The sequence below is a fragment of the Leptodactylus fuscus genome, chromosome 8 (genome assembly GCF_031893055.1).
Source record: "Leptodactylus fuscus isolate aLepFus1 chromosome 8, aLepFus1.hap2, whole genome shotgun sequence".
NCBI classification, from domain to species: Eukaryota; Metazoa; Chordata; class Amphibia; order Anura; family Leptodactylidae; genus Leptodactylus; species Leptodactylus fuscus.
In genome coordinates, this window is record NC_134272.1 from 4245888 (window position 1) to 4271614 (window position 25727).

Below are 25727 nucleotides of genomic sequence, written 5' to 3' on the forward strand. Positions count from 1 at the left end.
TTTGTCCTATACACGTGTGAAGTACCCAAGTAACACATTATCGCAGTATACAGAATACCTCAAATATCTATCACTGTAATGCTGCAATATATAACATTAGACACCTTGCATTGCTCCATTGCCTTACAAGCCAGACATCGCCACTTTGGTAACGCACTAACATGTGATTTGTATATTACTAGACTGACATTTTTTAATATTTAGAGGTTCCCCAGGTCCAGAGGACCGTCCTCCATGTGGAGAGCGGCTTTGTGGTTTCTCGTAGCATAGACACTAAGGTCATACGGAGCAGATGTGTTCTTGCAAATGAGAATGTTCGCGGCTCCGAGACCACCAAGCTCCAAGGAAAGTAATTACAAGAGATTAAGCAAAATGCCAGCAGAAAATTGAGGTGATGAAAGAGCAGCGAGACCAAAAAAAGCTAAAAATGGAGAAAAAATACACAAGTGGGAGAGCAGGGCGCAATGTAATAGTGAGATAGAAGACAAATCGCATTCTCACAAGTAGAGTACACAGGCTCTTAGTATTCATTCTGAAGCTGGAAGAATTTCATTTCTCTCCAAGTCTTGGGCCGCCGGCGATATAATTGGGGTCACTGGTCAACTCATGGAAATGAATCGTATATCTTGTCTTATCACAAGCCGTAATTTCCTTATTAGAAGAGTCGTACAACTTACCTGTCTGTCTATTGGTTGCCATGGAAGACGCCGAGAAAGATCTGATTTATATATGTAATGCCCAATTGGGTGGATAAAGCCCAGTAAATCAATAGTCACATGGTAGAGATAGATAGATAGATAGATAGATAGATAGATAGATAGATAGATAGATAGGAGATAGATAGATAGATAGATAGATAGATAGATAGATAGATAGATAGGAGATAGATAGATAGATAGATAGATAGGAGATAGATAGATGGATAGATAGATAGATAGATAGGAAATAGATAGATAGATAGATAGATAGATGATAGATAGATAGATAGATAGATAGATAGATAGATAGATAGGAGATAGATAGATAGATAGATAGATAGATAGATAGATAGATAGATAGGAGATAGATAGATAGATAGATAGATAGGAGATAGATAGATAGATAGATAGATAGATAGATAGATAGATAGAAGATAGATAGATAGATAGATAGATAGATAGGAGATAGATAGATAGATAGATAGATAGATAGATAGATAGATAAATAGATAGATAGATAGATAGATAGATAGATAGATAGGACATAGATAGATAGATAGATAGATAGATAGATAGATAGATAGATAGGAGATAGATAGATAGATAGATAGATAGATAGGAGATAGATAGATAGATAGATAGATAGGAGATAGATAGATAGATAGATAGATAGATAGATAGATAGATAGATAGATAGGAGATAGATAGATAGATAGATAGATAGATAGATAGGAGATAGATAGATGATAGATAGATAGATAGATAGATAGATAGATAGATAGGAGATAGATAGATAGATAGATAGATAGATAGGAGATAGATAGATAGATAGATAGATAGATAGATAGATAGGAGATAGATAGATGGATAGATAGATAGATAGATAGGAAATAGATAGATAGATAGATAGATAGATAGATGATAGATAGATAGATAGATAGATAGATAGATAGATAGATAGATAGGAGATAGATAGATAGATAGATAGATAGGAGATAGATAGATAGATAGATAGATAGATAGATGATAGATAGATAGATAGATAGATAGATAGATAGATAGATAGATAGGAGATAGATAGATAGGAGATAGATAGATAGATAGATAGATAGATAGATAGATAGATAGGAGATAGATAGATAGATAGATAGATAGATAAATAGATAGATAGATAGATAGATAGATAGATAGGAGATAGATAGATAGATAGATAGATAGATAGATAGGAGATAGATAGATAGATAGATAGATAGATAGATAGATAGATAGGAGATAGATAGATAGATAGATAGATAGATAGATAGATAGGAGATAGATAGATAGATAGATAGATAGGAGATAGATAGATAGATAGATAGATAGATAGATAGGAGATAGATAGATAGATAGATAGATAGATAGGAGATAGATAGATAGATAGATAGATAGATAGATAGATAGATAGATAGATAGGAGATAGATGATAGATAGATAGGAGATAGATAGATAGATAGATAGATAGATAGATAGATAGATAGATAGATAGGAGATAGATGATAGATAGATAGATAGACGGTGTTGTTTTTACCATCCTGTAGTATATATATATATATATATATATAGATAGATAGATAGATAGATAGATAGATATTACACTTGGCAGGTTCACAGCTCTTGGTAGGCTGTATACAGGGTGATGGCTTGTCTTTGCCACTAGCAGGAAATTTTTGCTATAATGTATTTTGCCTTCTTCTTGGTGGACGGACAAGCCCTTAGACTTCGCTCAGTGGTATCTTCTCTCGCTGATATATTTTTGTTACTTTGTATATCTTTTATAAGATTTTACAGAACTTGTAACATTCACCCGCGGTATGTAGAAGAATATAAACCTCTCATATAATAGATGTGAATGTTCTTCTAATCCCGACACTCTATTGGATCTCAGCGCCCTAATACCGGCTACAATGTACACTCTCTGTCATCGCGTCTAGGAAATTGTCAAAAAAAAGCAGAAAATAATTTCGGCAGCTCAGGTTGTGATATATTTAAGACTTGCCCTTCTTGCACATCGGTACATTGAGGCTGGCAGTACAGAACATGTCAGACTAGGAACGAAACAGAAGGTCAGGCTCACAAGAGGCCATTATGTCATTAGGAACCTGCTTAACCATAATTAGGTTCTTCTGAAATCACAGGGGTAAATGAGTCAGACAAATGGACTCTCCTTAGAGACTCGCAAAGGGCACCTCTTTTTTTTCCCTATAAATATGCAATTATGGCCGTAACAACGACGGAAAATAATGCAAATATTAAATGTGCCTGCATTTCTCACATACGTTGCTTAGCCTAGACCAGAACTTATTATTACACATTGTGAAGGGACAGAAGATTCAAGGACGCAGCTCTAGGACATGTAGAAGTGGCAGCCAAAGCCAGACCCATTCCTACATAAAAGACACCAGGTGTATAAAGGGTTAGTGCAGCACCCCAGTGGACGTTGCTATTTTGCAGCATCCCCATGTGTCTGTTTCCCCTGTTTAGGAGCATTCCACTGTAGAAGATATACCCCATCCTTTGTAGGGGAACTTGGACCAACCCAACCAACCACTGGCTGGGACAAGGGGCGCGGATTCTGAGTCTCCAGAGCAGTTTAGTCTTGTTGAGTCCATAGGTGAAGCTGACACCACTGAGAGCCCGTTGTGGCCCCTGAGGGATGTATGCTGGGTTCTCATAAGAGCCATGGGAAGAACTTGCTGACAGTTTCTGAAAGGGAACCAAATGGGAAGTTGGAAAAAAGTTGAGGTTATCAGAATCTCACGGTGCACTGATGGACACGGTACCAATGTGGACTTACTCATAATATCCCCCCCATACATATTGGGAGAGGCAGAATTTGGTTCACGTCACTGCTGTCTCCTCAGTCCTTCCTGTGCTTCTGCCATCATCCCAAAGCTCAGGAGTGGATCCCACACACCTGGAAGTGCCGCAGTTGAACTACCACCACCATCGGGTACATTGCCCCAACATGGGAGATGGGCTGGTGGAGTCATTTGAGTGTTCTTGACTGTTGATAACACTACAATGACATATCCCGCCTGGTGTTGCCTCCAGTGAGTTGGATGCGGCATTAGTGTTGAGGTCCCATGCAATGTGAGGTTTGGCCATTGCTTATTTCCATGCATCTTGATATTTTCTACTCGCGAAAAGTAACCTTCTGCCTCCATTGGAAATGAATGGGAGGAAAAAAAATTTTGCAGTAAATTCTGCTGCAAAAATTTCTGCCGTACAATTTTACCCTTATTGTTCTAAAAGGGCAATGGGCCATATTTCAAGCTTTTCTGTGTGGCCGCGGGGATCCTGAACGCTCAGCAATAAATTGTCCCAAATGACGAATCCATCGCAGCTACATTTGTGTATAAGATCTCTCGGCAAGAAACTTCTGTTCTAATTTTCTGTAAAAATCTCGAGAACATGATGGTCACGATCTAAGTTCACTGTAAGACACCGAACGGCGTCTCGAGATGTGGAATAAAACATTACCTAGCAACCGCACACTAACTAAAAAAAAAAAAACAAAGTAACAAAGTCTCCGGTAAATCTTGGATTCTATCCCATATAATCTAGTTAATTAGAAGGTAATTTCAGAAATGGGAGAGAGATGACAACAGCATTGACCTCATAAGGCGCCCTGCGCTCCGTCTATCAGGACGGTAATTGTAGGAGTTATGATTTTGTTAGTCTGACAGAGAATTGATGAACTGGTAGGAGAAGACTCCGCGTGCGGCCCACATTACCCCACCGTAATTGAATACGTCAATAAGCTTTTGCATCTCCTCTAAGCGTAGCGTACTGACAAGAGACACAAAACATCATGTTCTTGTAGAGAAAAACAAAAACAAGAATATTTTTGCCAGACCTTTTTATTTATTGCGAATCTTTAGTGAGGGACAGAAGGGGTTAATGTGTCTCAATAGGGACCATGCATGCCCTGCTAAGAATTCTGGGTAAGAAAAATGCAAAAAGAGGAACGTGCTCTAGCGCCATCTATTGGAAGAAGCTCCCTATAGAGTAATGGCTGGTTTGCAAAGAAACTTAAAGGCATAATCTGGGAATAAAAGTCAAGACATAAAGGAAGAGGAAACAGTCGTCTGCAAACGGGATCCTCTTCCTTCATGTCTTGGCTATTATTCCCAGATTACCCCCTTAGGTCTCTTTACAAACCAAGCATTACTCTATAGGGAGCTCCTTTCAATAGGGGGCGCTAGAGCTCGTTCCTCTTTTCCACCAATGAGTTCTTACTTGTGTATTCCTTTATGAAGGCTATAAATGAGCCATCTATAAGGCCTTATTCACACAGGCATTTTTTAGACTGTGAATGGTTATGCAGTTATTCACGTGTCTATTTTTTTGATGGACCTTTTTTTGCCCTGTGCAGCATAACAGCTTAGTAACCGTACTCTGCGGGTCATATATATATATATGTATATTGTGGCTCTTTGTGTCACCATATTCTGAGAGCTATAGACGTTTTATTTTTCCATCAGCTTAGCTGTGTGAAAGCTTGATATTTGCAGGATGACCTGTAGTTTCTGTTGGTACCATTTTTGGTTATGAGTAGAGAAGAGTGAACCGAGCTGTTATACTATGTGGGGACTACAAGGGGGCATGATACTATATGGAGGCACAAAGGGACATGGATAGGAATGGGTGGAAACAAAGCCTTACAATACCTAAATACACTATCGATTGTGTCCCTTTGACTACGGTGTCCAGATGTTGGTGTCCATATGTTGGTGGCCATATCATGGTAGCCATAGGAGACTCGGAAAAATCTTGTCCACATTGTTACAATAGTAAATGCTGTGGATCTTTTTTCCCTGCCATTCCAAGGCTGAACAACATCTATCGTATGTCCTGTGAGGGCGCATCTTGACTGTTCTGACGTTTGTACATCGCACTTACCTGGGCCAATGTATGGAAACCCAACCTAAAAACATGGAGAGTTTGACACTTCAAATGGAACTAATGATATTACTCATCAATAACGACTGACGTATAATTCTAATAATCCAGCACAATGGGATCAAGTCGGGTCGAGGGTCCTTGGTGGGTAGCTGGAGGTGTTTGGGACCATAGTGTAATCCATTTAGGGACTTCGCTTGGACTCACATATATTATACACGTCTGACTGTGAGGGGACTGGAAAACTGAAACACTCCTCAGTCTTGTAAACTGTAACAGGTATCAATAAACTGCTTTATAGCCGGTCATAATGGCCCATAAATGAATACACACACTTATCCTACCACGTGCGCCGCACGCTCTTGAACCCACCATATTACTTTACAAGGTCCCCAAGGGTTAATGACGACTAATAAAATCTCATAATTGACAATTTCTAATGGTTTTAAGAAGAGCAGAAGAGCGGCGAGTGACTGCAGTGGTCCCGGTGACATCATATCACAGCTCAGCCACAATAAATCAGTCTCCCATTCATTCCGTCTTTGGGCAGATTCCACCCAACTCTCCCACTGAAGACAATGGGAGCAGCAAATCTTTCTTTACGTGGCCAATTTATCATGGTGGGTCCTCCACAAAATCTACCATGTAAACTTACCCTAATACCACCAGGGGCATGAAGTATTACAATGTAAAACAGCAACGTAGAATGGCTTTACTTTCAGGATACGTCAAAGTGTTACAATGTATCAAAAGCAACGTAGAATGGCTTCACTTCCAGGATACGTCAAAGTGTTACATCTAACGGAATAAAAACAAATTAAAAACATTCTAATTGTTGGAAAACATAAACCAATAATTTGCCGATCTGACGATATTCGGCTTCTTCCCGATATAATCGTGTAGGTTATTGTATAATGTGAAGTCAATTGTGATTTCTCCGAGTAGATTTTTCTGACTGTTTGGCAGATGAAAGCGAATCTTCTCACGGCGATGGCTCGGCTATTTACGGTCTCCGCACATACATAATTGAGTGCCCATCACTTTTACTTTACTTTATGCTGTGCTATTTTCCATGTGTTTGTATTTTAGAGAGTGGGAAGGTGCGGGCGCGTTGACGGCCGTGCGGCAGGGTTCCTGAATCTTATAAACTTAAAAGACCAGGTAATAACGCGCCTGTCTCCGCCATTGTCTATTTAATATTTAAAAAGCCTTAGAGGAAGCAACTTCATTACGTGGACTTTTATCTCATCTCACACTATCCATCCGAAAAGAGGACGGGAGACAAAGGAGTGGAGATTCTGTCCCCAGATTCTTGTCAGAAAGAAGCGAGTTCATCTAAAGGCCAGTTCTGCAAATATCTGGACAAGAAACGAATTGCGGAGAATACAAAGTAGCCGGAGACTTCTTGTGCCGCCGGCAATGTCTACTTACACCGGTCATGCACTTTAGATGACTGTCGGCAAAACGTTCTTCTGACCCTCAGCTGTCCTTCTAGGCCTTCACATATACCTGCATGCTCGGACATAAGACCCTGCATGCTTGGACATTGACAATGTATAGAGCAGGGGTAGGGAACGTACGGCTCTCCAGCTGTTGCAAAACTACAACTCCCAGCATGCATACTTACTCTGCTGTTCTTGGAACTCCAATGGAAGTGCATGGAGCATGTTGGGAGTTGTAGTTTCACAGCAGCTGGAGAGCCGAAGGTTCCCTACCCCTGTTCTAGGCCCTCGCATATACCTGCATGCTTGGACATTGACACTGTATAGAGGGAGGGGACCCCTCTGAGAGCCGCTCATCTCCCCTGAAAACAATAGGATCAGGCATGTTGAAATCCATCAGCTTAATCTTTCTGTCTCATTGTGCTCTTCAGCACATTGATCTCCTCCCTTTATAATATTACTAATTATTTTCTCTCTCTCTCTGTGTCCTGTGATGAAGGACGTTGTAAACCAGAGCATTGTAATAAAATAATGTGCATTTCCTCTCGTTATTGATGTCATTAATTACAATTATTGATCTTAGGCTTGGAGCACAATCACTTTCTAAGATTCACATCCAAGGTTATAGAGGCGGGGAGGAGAGATCGCTAAGTCACTGGGGAGATAGACGGGGTCACTGTAATCTAGTACTGTGCTTGGCATATACCATACTAAAGAGGGATTGGCAAAACTTTCGGGGTTCGTATCGCGAGGTTTGCAAAGAAAATTTGGCCAAATTTTCCCAGGCTTCAGCGTACCATCTTCCAGCATTCTCGTCTTCTTCCCATGTCTTCCAGTCTATAGGTCATGATTGGATTCCAGTGGCACCTTGGGGCGTTAATATCATTATGCTTTGATGCTACAACGTCCATGATGATGATGTAATAACAAAGCGTGATGACATCAACACTCCCATGTGATCTCTGAAGCCCAATCACAAGCCTCAAGAGTGGTGGATGGTCAAGGAAGAGGACCAGGATGCTAAAGGAAGCCACAGCAGCCCCAGGAAAGGTGTGACCAATGACCATGACGTCACAAGTCCTGAGAAGCGAAAGAGACTCTCATGGACCACCGCTGATCGGCAAGAGTCCCAAGTGTTGTACCACCACTGATCTTCACTTTCTAGGTCATTGATTTAAAGGTCCCAGAAAATCCCTTTAATAGATGACTTGAGGAATGTAATAAATACACATTCCTATAAAAGAAACCTGACCGTGTTCATGTTTTTTCCTGTTAAAACGTAAATAAATTCATCTTTTGGGAAGTTGTTTTTTTGGACTTGGGCTGTAGAAATAAATGGCTAATTGAAGACTATTGCTGTGTCTGCGGATCTCATCCATGATTAGGCTCGGTGTATTCTGGACGCCATTCTCCAGCCTTCACTGTGCATTTTGCTAGAAAATCGATGCAGCGAGAAGATCACAAACACTGTGAATGTAGTATCAGCTAAATTAGATAAAACTGGATTAATAGGTTTAGGATTGGAAGGAAAAAGTCATCTGCAAATCCAGATGAAAAACTCGCAGATACCGAAACCCGTCCAGGCTTTACATTTATCAGGAATTCCAGGACAGCTCACCTAGACAATAAAATAGAGATTTGCAATCTGTGGCACAACGCAACGCGCTCCGAGCGGTCCCAGGATATCTTACTAATTCTTCTGCTGATAGAGACTACAGCTCCAGCCATGGTCTATCAGAAGGATGATGGGACTATTACTCAGACCCTGACGGGGAAACAATCCTCTATTATGACTCCTGTCAGCCGTGGATTTCTCATGATACATAGGCAGAGCGTTTGGAGACCTTTGGACTGAATACTAAACATATAGAACACAAACTGATACAAAGTCGACAATGTAACATTTTGGTATTTTTGTAGATTGTTACAGAAATCGATTGAAGCCCAACTGTTCTATAAGTGAGGCCCGCTCAGATTCCCCTATGTATTCATGTCTCTGTTCCCAAGATATGATTTTATTTATGAATATGCAAATAAGCAGTTTGGAGCAACACTTGCTCACATTGCTCCAAAAAGCTGCGCCCCTAAATCCTGTGGATTGCTCTTCTTCCCCGGGGGCTGACTAGTTGAAATTTCCCTGTGCTAGAGCATTCACATCGTCACTATCATAACCAGCACATGCACAGATCAGCTCTGAAGGTTGCCCCACCTGATGCCGCTATTCTGTGCATGTGCAGCGGTGCGGCATGAGAACACAGGCCCAGGTGAGAATTCAGCAAAGCTCCTTGACCCCATGAGAGGACGGAGGGAATTCTGGAACGCTTAAAGGCAAAGTGACGCCCTCATTGCTCCAAACTTCTCATTTGCCTATTCAGTCACAAACAACACGATTGAGTAACCTCTCATGTGTTTCCATCTTTCCATTCCAAGAGACAGAACTTTCTTATTTTTCCGTCATCCTCTCTGGATGTTTTTATGACAGATGATAACATCGTCCTGTATAACTAAGATTTCGCAACGCGTGATAAGGATTCTGTTAGCGTAATTATGGAGCTGCAGACAACAGTGACATGTGGCGGATAAAAGATTCTTTTCGACATTCTGGAAATTCACAAAACGATGAAAACATATTTATGTCAGTAGAAATGACTTTCCTACAGTAAACGCTGGAAATCTTGTAACTTGTCTCAAAATGTTAAAGATTGTGCAAGAAAAAGTCAAGGAGGTTTTCCAGCCTAAGCAACTGGTGACATATTCTTAGGATGGGCAATAAATTAAAGATTGGCGGCCCGGGTCCCCGGCTGATCAGCTGTTTGGGTGAGTGCTGCAGTCGCTTTAATATTTACCAAAAACAGCGCCATACATTGGTACAGTGGCTGTCCTTGGTATTGCAGCTTAGTCCATTCATTGTGATAAGAGCATGTGACTAATGGATGTGATGTCATCTGGTCACAGAAGCAGAGCTCAGGAAGCAAGAAATGATCCAGATCTGCCCCACGTACCACACTAACCCGAAGCAGGTTATCCAGGATCCTGATAATTTGATGTGCAGGACAATGGAGAGTCCAGACGTCTTGGCCTCCCCATCTTGTATGAGCACCTCCTTCGCTCTGTTAGCAACATTTAGTGATCTGGTTTTACAGCATAGTCACAGGCAGCAATAGATTAAAGCCAACTCATTGAAGTCTATGGAAGAGTTTCCTAGGCATGTTCTGCACATGGAGGGGGAGGAGATAAACTGTGACATCATCTATTGTCCGTAGTGTATACAATGACGGGTATCATGTAGTGTTATCTATATAGGTGTTATTCTCCATTGTAAAGCCATCTGTCTTGTTTGTGATATAAATGACATGACTACTACAATAAAAACTCCTATAGAATTGGCAAGTGTCAGTCTATAATTAGGTTTAGTGGCCAGAGTGAAGTAGTTTAAAAAATTATAGATGGAGAATTTAAAAAATAAGTAAATTAAAATAGGATTCATATAACATCTTGGTTCAAAAATATCTCACGTTGGTGACACAATCTACAGTCCTATGAAAACACCTAAATATTTTGGTGTTTGCAACAGCCATTTCAGTTTGATATATCTAATAACTGATGGACACAGTAATATTTCAGGATTGAAATGAGGTTTATTGTACTAACAGAAAATGTGCAATATGCATTAAACCAAAATTTGACCGGTGCAAAAGTATGGGCACCCTTATCATTTTATTGATTTGAATTCCCCTAACTACTTTTTACTGACTTACTGAAGCACAAAATTGGTTTTGTAACCTCAGTGAGCTTTGAACTTCATAGCCAGATGTATCCAATCATAAGAAAAGGTATTTAAGGTGGCCAATTGCAAGTTGTTCTACTATTTGAATCTCCTCTGAAGAGTGGCATCATGGGCTACTCAAAACAACTCTCAAATGATCTGAAAACAAAGATTGTTCAACATAGTTGTTCAGGGGAAGGATACAAAACGTTGTCTCAGAGATTTAACCTGTCAGTTTCCACTGTGAGGAACATAGTAAGGAAATGGAAGACCACAGGGACAGTTCTTGTTAAGCCCAGAAGTGGCAGGCCAAGAAAAATATCAGAAAGGCAGAGAAGAAGAATGGTGAGAACAGTCAAGGACAATCCACAGACCACCTCCAAAGAGCTGCAGCATCATCTTGCTGCAGATGGTGTCACTGTGCATCGGTCAACTATACAGCGCACTTTGCACAAATAGAAGCTGTATGGGAGAGTGATGAGAAAGAAGCCGTTTCTGCACGTACGCCACAAATAGAGTTGCCTGAGGTATGAAAAAGCACATTTGGACAAGGCAGCTTCATTTTGGAAACAAAGACTGAGTTGTTTGGTTATAAAAAAAAGGCGTTATGCATGGCGTCCAAAAAGAAACAGCATTCCAAGAAAAACACATGCTACCCACTGTAAAATTTGGTGGAGGTTCCATCATGCTTTGGGGCTGTGTGGCCAATGCCGGCATCGGGAATCTTGTTAAAGTTGAGAGTCGCATGGATTCCACTCAGTATCAGCAGATTCTTGAGAATAATGTTCAAGAATCAGTGACGAAGTTGAAGTTACGCCGGGGATGGATATTTCAGCAAGACAATGATCCAAAACACCAAAGCTCCAAATCCTCAGGCATTCATGCAGAGGAACAATTACAATGTTCTGGAATGGCCATCCCAGTCCCCAGACCTGAATATCATTGAACATCTGTGGGATGATTTGAAGCGGGCTGTCCATGCTCGGCGACCATCTAACTTAACTGAACTTGAATTGTTTGTCCAAAATACCTTTATCCAGGATCCAGGAACTGATTAAAAGCTACAGGAAGCGACTAGAGGCTGTTATCTTTGCAAAAGGAGGATCTACTGAATATTAATGTCACTTTTCTGTTGAGGTGCCCATACTTTTGCACCGGTCAAATTTTGGTTTAATGCATATTGCAAATTTTCTGTTAGTACAATAAACCTCATTTCAATCCTGAAATATTACTGTGTCCATCAGTTATTAGATATATCAAACTGAAATGGCTGCTGCAAACACCAAAATATTTAGAACTAAAAATGATTAAGATTAATAGGGGTGCCCAAACTTTTTCATAGGACTGTATATAAGCTTATAATCATTTATATGTAATAACTTCCAATCATCAGGACATCGGCTCGGAGTCTTTTTGGTGCACTTTACCTGCCAGAGCTGAACTCCTTCCATCAGTGAGTCAGTGGGCGCCGGCGCTTTATCATACAACCCTTTTCCACCACTAACAGGGTTGTCTTGGGTTAGGTTTGTCAAACACAGTGAACTAACATTGGCCAAACTCCATGGACTGCTGGGTCCTAGATGACCCAGATCTACTGGATAAGGTAAGTGCATTTAAACTCCCCTGACAACCCCTTTAACTACTGCAGAAAGTGCACTGGTAAGCTTTATTACTCCCTGGACAACCCCTTTAACTACAGCAGAAAGTGCACTGGTAAGCTTTATTACTCCCTGGACAACCCCTTTAACTACAGCAGAAAGTGCACTGGTAAGCTTTATTACTCCTTGGACAACCCCTTTAATTACAGCAGGAAATGCACTGGTAAGCTTTATTACTCCCTGGACAACCCCTTTAACTACAGCAGGAAGTGCACTGGTAAGCTTTATTACTCCCTGGACAACCCCTTTAACTACAGCAGGAAGTGCACTGGTAAGCTTTATTACTCCCTGGACAACCCCTTTAACTACAGCAGGAAGTGCACTGGTAAGCTTTATTACTCCCTGGACAACCCCTTTAACTACAGCAGGAAGTGCACTGGTAAGCTTTAATACTCCCTGGACAACCCCTTTAATTACTGCAGGAAATGCACTGGGAAGCTTTATTACTCCCTGGACAACCCCTTTAACTACAGCAGAAAGTGCACTGGTAAGCTTTATTACTCCCTGGACAACCCCTTTAACTACAGCAGGAAGTGCACTGGTAAGATTTATTACTCCCTGGACAACCCCTTTAATTACTGCAGGAAATGCACTGGGAAGCTTTATTACTCCCTGGACAACCCCTTTAATTACAGCAGGAAATGCACTGGTAAGTTTTATTACTCCCTGGACAACCCCTTTAACTATTGCAGGAGATGCACTCGTAAGCTTTATTACTCCCCGGATAACCCCTTTAATTACAGCAGGAAGTGCACTGGTAAGCTTTATTACTCCCTGGACAACCCCTTTAACTATTGCAGGAGATGCACTGGTAAGCTTTATTACTCCCTGGACAACCCCTTTAATTACAGCAGGAAATACACTGGTAAGCTTTATTACAACCCCTTTAAGTGTATAACTTCCATTGTAGCCCAGATGACATCAATCCTATCAGACATTTCCCTTAACAAGGACCCCTTTTTCTCTGGCCATATACCATAGCTTGTGATTGTGAGCCTAGAATGTTCTGGCCACGCTGGATACAAGAACGTTACTTATTATGTGCATTGTATGTAAAACCATTGTACAACGAGCGCTCCGAGCCTAACACAAAGGAAGGAGAAAAGACGTCATGGAAATGCTACGAGCAAATGAAGGCTGGCAGCGTGCGTACGTTGCGGGGCTGGCACGGGGTGACCTCCACTGCAGGGTGCCCGCCGGTGTCTGCACTTTAATTGCTATCAGGTTTGTTTTCAGCATCTAAGCTGCTCTTAATGAAGAAAATAGTTGTTGGTTTTCTTTCTTTGTAAGTAATTATGGGAACATTTTAGAAAACATTGGATTATTCCCGGCCAAGGAAATTCATCCAAAGACGGGGAGAGTTCACGATCTGTGCAGAAAAGAGGCCGACTCAACCTTACACAACCGGGTACACGGAGACGTACAAGACTTACAGGGTATGTCCACAACATTATACAGGTATAACCTACAGAACAGACTGAATAACCCATCAGAAGCATTGGATTACTTGTGTGCACTGGTCCTGATTTATAACATACACCACAGTCCTGAATTACATTCACAGCCCTGCTGGTTGTCCCTGGAAACAATCAACAAGCTTGTTATTAAACCTTCAGTTATCCTTTAAAGAGATTCCCTAGTACTTGACAACCTATCATATCCTACCCTATTGAGTAAATAGGAATTGCAATACTAGGCATGACCACCACTCAATGAAGGGCGCTATACCCAGGAAACAATGAAGAGCCTGCAGTACTTGCTCCTGTTCTTCAGCTGAGACATGGTCATAAATAGAGATGAATGAACTGCTTTGTAACAACACAGATTCATTAAGAATAATTCCAAAAATTTAGGGTTTGGGGTCTCTGTTATACTATGAATCATCCTTAGACCCCAGAGTATAATAAGCAGCGGCCCAGGGCGGTGCAGTAACTAAACATGAGCTTTCAGACTTAACTTGTCTCCCCTCTCCTCTTCAGTTATCTTAGGGTGCATTCACACTGAGTAAACGCTAGCTTATTTTGTAGAGTAAAATTACACTTGTAAATTTTGCTATCCCATTGACTTCAATGATATTTTTTTACAAGTGTAAAAATACGCCTGTAAAAAATACGCCTGTAAAATGTCATTGAAGTCAATGGGATAGCAAAATTTACAAGTGTAATTTTACTCTACAAAATAAGCTAGCGTTTACTCAGTGTGAATGCACCCTTACTGGCCTCACGGGCGCCATCATGACATCAGTGCACCCCACATGACCTCTGAGGACCAATTACAGACCTCAGTGGTCTCCCAGGGCCTGTGAAGTCGCCCAGGAGGACAAAAGAGACCAAAGGACAACTGAAGAGACCCCAAGGTAGTGCCGGACGCCACAAAGGAACCAACAAAGGAGCTCACCAGATGTTTCTGCATCTCTCCCGAACCTCCTCTTATTATACTCTGGGGTCTGAGGATGACTCATAGTATAATACAGACATCAAACCCTAAATTTTTGCAAATTTTTGAAGAGTCCCCAGAGTATAATATTCACACTTTTGGTTCAGCAAACAAAATAGGTGAATGAACCTTGCCAAAAAAATCTTGAGTGGGTCGCCCACCCCTAATCCCAGAAAACCCCCCAGTGCATCAGGAGAATTAGAGAAGTTTCCCCTACATTACTGGCGTAAAGATGATACTTACGAGAGTTCAGCAGAACGTGCTGTGTGTGAGAGATTTCAGCTCTGAAGCATGCAGATTCGTTAATGGAGCACTGAACTATATTATAGCCGGGACCCTGCTGTATTATGGTTCATGGTAATCTGAGTTTATGTGAGTCGTAGAAGCCGTAGTATAAGTAACTCCGAGTATTCGAGGCGAAGGTTCAGCTTGTCGCCAACGTGAGCTTAACAGGAATGTTTAATTGGAAATGAAAAGACACAAATATCCCGAGGCCTCGGCGGCTCCTCGAGACAGTCAACTAAGAGTCTTCCAAGTCCCATCGCTCAGTTCACCTTGGCAGGTCTAGAAATGGAACCTCAGACACAACATCAGACCAAAATCTACAAAGTACCTTTTATTTTTGTAACTTTTTTCTTCTTCTATTCTAATAATATAAAGTCTCAAGTTTGACCATTTTCGTCTGAATCGGAGGCAAAGTGATTAACGCTCGGTGGAGCCACCTCTGAGATGTCATTACACGGCTTTTACCTAATGCAGTTTTCTTAGGTTACCGAAAGGATCTCGCTAAGAAATATGAAACAAGAACCAGAGAGAACTATTAAATACGGGGATAGAACGCCATAAAGACATTCCAGCCATGCTGCTGTTTTATAGGCCAGATGCTCATCTCTTACTGCAAGCCTCTCTCATGCTCTCAATGACCTTGAGCTCGACAATGAGAACAGGACTGGGATGTATTAACCCCTCGCTAGGTGCAGGCAATATTTCCATGTGAACAGGACTGGGATGTATTAACCCCTCGCTAGGTGCAGGCAATATTTCCATGTTTATTTGTTTCCTCCAACAGATTAAAATTGGCCAATTTTATCAACCAAAAATAAACACCATTCCTCATATTGTTAGCTCTGCTGATGTCATCCATAGTTGTGTAATCCCCAAATAGATAAACATTTATTCAAGGCCTTGCAGATAACAGTAATATTGTGAAAAATAAGCGATCTATTAAAGGAACATTCCAGGCAAAACTGATACATTGTATTCTGCCTAGTTCAGATCCTCAGTGGTGGGGCATGGCGGGTTCTTTAAATACTAATTCTAAACTCCACCTTCTTAGGTAATGCCATAGGAATAACAATGTTTCTTTCCCATCCACATCTAGGGAGGTTAGCCACAGGGCCATGGGCTTTACACTTCTTGATGACACTGCGCACGGTAGACACAGGAACATTCAGGTCTTTGGAGATGGACTTGTAGCCTTGAGATTGCTCAGGCTTCCTCACAATTTTGCTTCTCAAGTCCTCAGACAGTTCTTTGGTCTTCTTTCTTTTCTCCATGCTCAATGTGGTCTCACAAGGACACAGGACAGAGGTGGAGTCAACTTTAATCCATTTCAACTGGCAGCAAGTGTGATTTAGTTATTGCCACCACCTGTTAGGTGCCTCAGGTAAGTAACAGGTGCTGTTAATTACACAAATTAGAGAAGCATCACATGATTTTTCAAACAGTGCCAATACTTTTGTCCACCCCCTTTTTATGTTTGTTGTGGAATTATATCCAATTTGACTTTTTGACAATTCTTTTGGTGGTTTTCCATTGAAGACAAATTAAATGAAGATAATACCAAAGAATTTGTGACTGCAATCATTATCTGGAAGAACACGAGTATTATCTGACAGAATTGCAGGGGGGCCAATACTTTTGGCCAACACTGTATGTATTACAAGATACACAACCAGAGACATTGGCATGATGAGAACTGCTTATATTTTCCATCCTTCACAAGATAGTAAGTAGTTCTTCCATTCTTGTAAGGGGGACATGTTATTCCTGCCTCGGCCCGGTAACTGCTGTCTCCTTTGGTCTCATCATCATTGTGGTCCCAATCGATTGGTGGTCCATGGACATTATAGGGGAGAGGAGGCCGCAGTCTCCTTTGTCTCCAGATCTGCTGCTCCCGGTTTATTAGGCTTCTCTCCATAGCCCTATAATCTATCCTGTCGCTTACACTGCCTTCCCCTATACTGACATGTCACAAAGTATCATGGTATGAATAATCACATCAGCCGGAGACGGAATATCATCATTCTATTTTCTAATCTGGAGATTTCCTTGTAAATCCTGACAAGCCGAAGTTATTTCCTTACAATTATTTAATAAGTAAGTTTGAGTTGAGGATCACAAAGACGAGGGCTCGATTCACATTAGCATTATAGCTTCCATTCCTAAGAGAGCCCTGACAGCCTTGACAAAGCCATTTTCAAACACATCCTAACAAATCTTGAGGGATCCCATTGACTTTTAATGGAATCCATCGAGTTTCTGTGGAGCTTCCATTCTTTTGATGGCAGGAACACTGCTGAAGAACGAGACGTATTTGACATTAAAAAGCATCCGAGACCCAGCGGAACGGAGCGGAGTGTTTAGTATCAAATCCACTTTTTATAGGTCAAAAGAAAAGGAGTTTATAAGAATTTCACTGAATTGGGTGCCAATTTTGGCGGAGAACTGGATCTTGGAGTATGGAGGTTGGATTGGTTTGATGCTGGCTATATTAATGGTGGACTCTATGAGCACACAGCAATAGGGTTGAGCGATAGGGATTGGAAAAGATCCTATTCCGATCAGCAATCACGTAAATTTCACGTTCACGATTGGAATTCCTATCCCGAACTTTTCCAGCAGGATCGAGGTCGGAGGTTCTCTCAAGGTCGGCTCAATCGATCGGGATCGGAAAGGATGGCGATTGAGCAAATTTCGCGGCTGGAAAATGATCAGAAATCGGATTTTAAAATCGATCCTGAAATCTCAAGATTGGCTCAACCCTACATAGCAGCTTTGAAGGAATGAATTTGAGGCAGACTTACAATTCCCCTTCCACCCCAGCCCTCCATTAATGTTTTCTGTAAAATAACAAAGTTAAGTGAATGAAGAAAAGAGAAATGTAAATCTCATCAGTATTTGGTGATGTAGCCCTGATCTCATCATCATCCAGTCTGTCTTGGAAGACATGAAGAGACAGACGGATTGGACAAGCAGCATCCACAGAAGATCTGGGCTTGGTTCTCCAAGATGGCGGCGGGAACAACCTCCCTGCCCTGATCTGCCAAAAAGTATCTGCAAGTACTGAGAAGAAGATAAAGGGCAAAGGTCACACCAAATATCGATGGCGTCATTTTGTTAAAACTATTAACTCTTCTATTTCTGAAAGCTTTCTTTGCAACATTGTTTCCAAACTTTTTCACAGTGTTCTAGTTTTGCAGGTTTTTCTCCTTGAGGCACACCATGGGATCTAAATGGTCCAAGCTCCGGCCAAAAATCACAGGTTGCCTATGTATTGTATATCTATGGTAATTCCCATCCCCTCGCTAATGTCTTGGCTCAGACAGACGTTCCCGTTATATTAAGTTACTCTCTCCGGTGGGACTCGACTAAATATTAAACAGGACTTTGTAAGACCTTTTGCGAATTACAATTTCCATATACACGATGTGACTTCCCCATTTTCTCTCCCTCCTCTGTACGGCTGCCACGACTCTTGGCTCGAGGTAACATTATAGGGTTCTGTACTCAGCAAGGCACAAATATTCTTTCCTAATGGTAAGCAGGATATTGTTCTTGTCCTTCCGCCAGTAATGAGCACAATCTTTACGGACGCGGCTCCGTTCCCATGTCATGTCTCAGCATGTAGCGGTATTTAGATTTAGCTACAAAATCTTACTTTGAAGTCCATATTTTCCTGAAAATTGCTATAATATGAATATTTGTTCTCTTGTATTTCAAGGAATGTTGGCAGAAACGTTAGACTGAAGTAATCTTTCTCATTATAAAATCACATGAGGTTATAAATCCTTTCAACTCGTGGCAATAAAATGGAAGAAAGTGGGTGATTTCTGCTGTACAGACAAATACTGTAATGATTTACATTTTGCCAGGGTTCGGCTTCAGCCAGATCTTTGTCTTAAAACTTTTTTTTTAAAAAAGTTTTGGTTGATAACTTGCCAATGAACCAGAGGCGATACCTGAAGCTTTAGGGTACTAATGCCAAATCTATGGCAGGATCGCAACCTGCAAACGTCCACTGATCATGGTTATTACTTTTTATGGCCGCCCCATGATGTTGAAGAAGCCCCATCAATTCTTGATGTCCAGAATCGAAGGAAATCCAATGTACACAATGTATAAAAATACCTTGGACAGCAATACAGGGTCAATTCTTTGGATTACTGTTATGTCAAGGGGCAGTGTTGGGTTTGCAACTTATTCCATATCTGAAGGAACCCAAGCATCTTGGGAATCATTGAGCTTGACCAATGTGGAGTGTAACCCTAACCCAACCCTACAAATATGTCTCATGCTGGAGTCTTATGTGTACAATGTATGGGGAATTCATTGCAGATGACTTCTTGTGTTTTACGTGTATTTAAGGATCACATTATATCTCACGTTCTTGTGTTCCTTACCATAAATATCCAGCAATGTCTGAGGAAAGAGCCGAAAAAACAGGAAGTGACGCTCAAGTATAAGGAAGCTGAGAATCTGTAACGAAATCCATCAGATATAAAGTGTTTCCTTTACATCAAACACTGATGTTCGTCAGACCTCGTATTCCCGGCACAATAAAGACTTTGCACGTTTATGGACGACGTCTTGTCACATATTAGAGCTCACCGTCACGTACAAAGATTCAGAACATCACAGACCCATGGAAATACTTTTTCCTCCAACCTGCGTCTCTCCAGATGTTGTAAAACTCCAAGTATTTCGTCTCTGAAGCATTGGGGTCTATTGTTAAAAGGGTTGTCCTGGATTAGTGTAATATTTGGCTTTTTCTCAGAAATAGGATCGTACCTGTACCAGGAATCTGTCAATCATAGCAAGCTTATTATTGTATTTTGTATTTCATTGTATTGCATTGCATTGTATGGTATTGTATTGTATTGTATTGCATTGCATTGCATTGCATTGCATTGTATTGTATTGTATTGTTTTGTTTTGTTTTGTTTTGTATTGTATTGTATTGTATTGTATTGTTTTGTATTGTATCGCATTGCATTGCATTGTATTGTATTGCTTTGTATTGTATTGCATTGCATTGTTTTGTATTGTATTGCATTGCATTGTATGGTATTGTATTGTATTGCATTGCATTGCATTGCATTGTATTGTATTGTTTTGTTTTGTTTTGTTTTGTATTGTATTGTATTGTATTGTATTGTTTTGTATTGTATCACATTGCATTGCATTGTATTGTATTGCTTTGTATTGTATTGCATTGCATTGTTTTGTATTGTATTGCATTGCATTGTATGGTATTGTATTGTATTGCATTGTATTGTATTGTATTGTTTTGTTTTGTTTTGTTTTGTATTGTATTGTATTGTATTGTATTGTTTTGTATTGTATCGCATTGCATTGCATTGTATTGTATTGCTTTGTATTGTATTGCATTGCATTGTTTTGTATTGTATTGCATTGCATTGTATGGTATTGTATTGTATTGCATTGCATTGCATTGCATTGTATTGTATTGTTTTGTTTTGTTTTGTTTTGTATTGTATTGTATTGTATTGTATTGTTTTGTATTGTATCACATTGCATTGCATTGTATTGTATTGCTTTGTATTGTATTGCATTGCATTGTTTTGTATTGTATTGCTTTGTATTGTATTGCATTGTATTGCTTTGTATTGTATCTTATTGTATTGTATTGTATTGTATTGCATTGCATTGTATTGTATTTCATCATATTGTATTGCATTGCATTGTATTGTATTGCATCATATTGTATTGTATTGCATTGCATTGCATTGTATTGTATTTCATCATATTGTATAGTATTGTATTGCATTGCAGCAGGACTGATGCTGGACACATCCCACAGACTGTTTTTCTATTTAGGAGAAATACTCTTTAAAGAGAATGTGTCACCAAAAAGTACCTAATTTATAAATCAAATTTTTATGTTAAATACATTCTTAATTTTTTTTTTTACTTTTTTCCATGTCAGAATCCATATTTTATATAAAGTATTATTTTGCAATTACCACTCTGGCTGCTAAGCCTAATAATTCATTGACCCTCAAGAGTTCTGTAGGTGTCTTTGCAGCAGTCACCCCATTTACAATAGAAGATAACACCTATACAGATCACAACACATAACACCCATCATTGCAACCACTACTAACAATCGATGATCTCACAGCTTTTTACTCCATCTCTGCAGAGAGAATGTGCAGAAATCTCTCCCATAGACCTCACTGAGTCGGAATAGCTAATTCTGGTGAATATCTGGTTTTAATAACCAAATATATGTCAATACAGTTTTGGAATAAGCCACTTTTATATTCCCTGATTTCTGAGTTTATAGAGGGGCTTCTGTGTTGAGGATCATCATTATACAATGTAGAGCACTTACAAAGAGTGTCTCCCCCTCTGGAGGACCCATCCTGTCCTGCATTGAATAGACAACCCATTGATGTGAATAGGCAGCGTGTAATACTTCATTTGCCCTGTGGTGGTGCTGCAGGGAAATCAGACATTTACTGCCACCTATCTCTACAGATCACAGCTGATCGCCGGGGTTTGCAGATTGGAGACTCTTTTTGATCGCTTCATTGACCGAGCTCGGGATTCTCCAGAGAAGAGAAACGTTCTATATGAAATTAAATATCCAGTTCAAGTGAAGTGCATGAATTTTCAGGAAGACTTCCCATAATCCACTTAAATTCTTCACGTCAATGTGATGAAGCAATACCCCGTATATATGTGTTTTGGAGTTGGGGCTTTTGCAGGTCGTTCCTTTCCTGCGGCCGGTGAGACATTATTCTACTCCTCTATGGAGTCTCTTAAATGTTGCATTTTGTGCAATTTCCAACATAAGAAATGGCTCGTAGCTCGTAGTAACTGGGGCTGAACCTTTTCAGCAAGATCAGCTAAGACAGCAGACTGTACGCTAAATCTACAGTCAATAATTAAACGTTAAGCCAAGCATGAATCCTGTCGTTCATTGAAATGAAATTTGCTCAGTGACCGCAACATAACTACGCAGGTCTATTTCAGCCAAGCCAGCACCCTCGGCTCTGCTAATCCCACCGCATCATTCTATACACAGCGAGCTTCACAAGGCTTATTGTTAGAAAGATCCCAAATATTCGCAAATCTGATGGCGGTCTCTGCTGCCGAGACCCTCACTGATCAGATGTAATCTGTGATTATTCCTCTGCAGCGCTCCTAGGGGGAGAACTGAGCATTGCATGGCGCCTACTGAAACCAATGGGCCAGGTCTTCCAAAGAGAAACACATTGTACTCCAGCTCGGGGTTTGCCTTAAAGGGGTTTTCTTGGTTAAAAATATTGATACTTGCCCTAAGAATCGACCATCAATATCAGAGTGTTGGGGCTTACACAGAAAATGGAACAGGAAGCCGATAGCTCCGTTCTCTCCGTAGTGGTAAGACCAGGTTACTGCAGATCCGCTCCTAGTCACTGGAAGTTGCAGTAATCTGGTATGACCTCAGTGAAAGAGTAGCCAATGTGAACAGGTGCATGGTGCAGCGGCTGCAAAACAGACAAACACAGAATGCAGTAACACTATCTGTGTGTACAATAAGGTTACATTGTATTACTACTATAGTTATTACCTAATGTATAGAGATTTCAGGTTCTTGGTGAACCATTTGATCAGATTGTGAAAGCCCATGTGCCCCGACAAGGTGACCTCATGTAGATGGGACCCTGCACGCTCTCTCAGGGCTACAATATGAACACAGGGCAGGTAAGATCCAGAGACATACTTGATTCTTCTTACTATCGCCTTGGGCAAGTCTTTGGATCCTACTTGCTCTGTGCTCACATAATAGGCCGGATAGAGTCAAGTCTATTGTGTAGGGTCCCTTCAGAATGAGGTCACCTTTCACAATTTGATCACCAAGAACCTCAAATTTTGTTCATTGGAATTGGACGGGGTTATAGCATGGCCATGTGACCGATAGACATGACATCACTTCCTGAAAAGGAGCTCTTTATGAAATAAAGCAGCCATATTTTCTAATCCCGGATAACCCCTTTAAGAGTGAGATTGCTTCAGATGGAAATGTTGGGACCAGGAGAATGGCGATCCCCAAGTAGCCCATATATATAGAGTGGTGGTGGACATGTGAGAACAATGCTGCATTTGCTCCAATGGAATGATGAATATAGCTAAGTAGAGCCCTCGGTGGGTCCAGACCAGCGCTCGGTCACTTGCTCTCCGAGGTCCCAGCCACCGAACCCCCAAATGTCAGTCTTATACTGTTGGATAGGAATAATATCAGTGTTACAGAATTTCAGTAATTACAGATATGTCTATAATACTGACATACAATGTATATTACGATTCATGGTGGCCACAAACATCAATATAAATTGTATACAAATATATAGTATAAGATAAAAGATTACTAATAAAGCTCCGGAATAAGAAGACGCAAGGAAGGAATCACCAACCCCGGACAACGAGGACTGGACCACACGTGTTATGGACATATGGCAGACGGTCCACGAAATAAACAGAATTACAGTCACCAAGTTCCAGGTGAATGGTCAGTGACCTATAACCTTCAGGATCTCTGCAAACTATGATTTAATCCCTGGATTATGGGACTGGAACCTTTATGAGATGTGGATGAAATGAAAGAGTATTTTGCTTGGTTGATTTGGGTCATAGTGAAATAACAAAGACTGTAGTAAGAAAGAGAAATGTCACCTATAAAAGAATACAAGGCTGAGCTCTGCTGACACTGGAAGGGTTCCAAGCCGGGGATGGCGGTATTATAACGGTGAGCTGTTCCACATGACTAAGGCCAAAGAGCTAAAGCGTCATTCATCAATGCATGGAGCTTACACGTACAATGGGAGCCTTAACCAAACAGGATGGTGATATGGTAACGCTCGGATACTAGCAGGTCAATAATCTGTATTGTGTATAACAGGGCTCGGGATATTGGCCCAACCCATTCTAGATAGGATATGGAGTCTAGATTGTAAGGACACGTTGATCCAGGGTTTTTATACTGACTGCCAGATTGGAGTTGGGAAGGAATTTTTTCCCCCTGAAATAGGGCAATTGGCCGGAGCTTCATGGGGTTTCTTTGCCTTCCCCTGGATCAACACTGTAAGAATTGTAGGGTTATGGGTTGGACTTGGTGGACTGATGTCTTCATCCAACCTCATCTACTATGTAACTGTGTAGACCTCATCGCTCCATCATCCAGGAGCTTTGCATATTGATGACATATCCTTAGGCTGGCTGAGACATATTGACTGGATGTCGGCCATATTTACTAGACCCAACACAAACCTTCATAGTCATCTATGATTAAAGGAGAACCTGCCTCCATATGGGGCCACTGTCTCATACTGAAACATGAACAGTACAGAACAGGACAGCTGCGGGGAGACAGGGACTCCTAACCTAATACAGGGCTATGATGTTTGGAGTCGGAGTCCTATCCCAGTGGTCAGTTGGTCTACATGGTCCATATTTCAGTAACTGGTGTTAGGATAGCTCCTCAAAGGAGTTTTCCAGGATTACAGACTGAAGACCCATCCATAGCATCGGTAATTGTATATCGACCAGGGTCTTCTCCATTCATGGGCCACCACTACCCAATAACACCAGTAATGTCACCACCCATGACTGGGCTTTTTTCTTTCAGGGTCTTCTTTCCAGCGGTCTGTCTTTCTAGTATTCCATTTGGGTTTTCCATTTGTTTTCCAAAATCAAACCTATTGTAGAAAAATCCTAAAACTGGTAATCCCAAGCCTTACATTTTACATTACATTGAGATGGTGAGAAACCTCAGACACGAGCGGAACGATCCATCGTAGACGGCCATCGTCTGCCAGATGCCTACAGAGATATACGCTATAAATGATCTCTGTTCAGAATTTCCAGGAATTCATTGCTGAATCTAAATATTCCCATACGTTCTCTATAAGCCGCTGAAATTACCTTTAAATCCTACTTTCGCTGTTGTGGCTAAAAAAAAAAATCATTTTTTTTTTTTTTTTTTATTAATTCCCCAGAACGATGTTTGACAAATTTGCGGCACAATATAGGAAGAGGAAAAAATTACTTTTCAAAAAGCATAAAAAGCTGAATAATTGGTTTTCTTCTTCCATTTCACATTGGGATTTCATTTTTCATTTCGGCCTTGTGTGGAATTTTTACACATTTACCAATAGACAAATCTGCGGATTCAGCGACAATTACGGATAATTTATGGATTTTCATTAAAATCGTCAAGTACGTTTTTAGCAAAGTGAAGTCGTACGTTTTTAGCAAAGTGAAGTCGCTTGGATTTTATTGTAAGTTTGTTTGATAGTATTAAAATAATGGAATTTCCAGTCTAATAAAAGACAGATTTAATTTTTTTTAACATGTTTACATTGATGTAATTCTTTTAAATCAATTTTTGGACAGGTCAATGAAGTTGAGACCCTTCGTGTATCTTATACTCCAAATAAATAGACAGCGTAAAATATTTTACGCTGTCTATTTATTTGGAATATAAAAAACAAAAAAA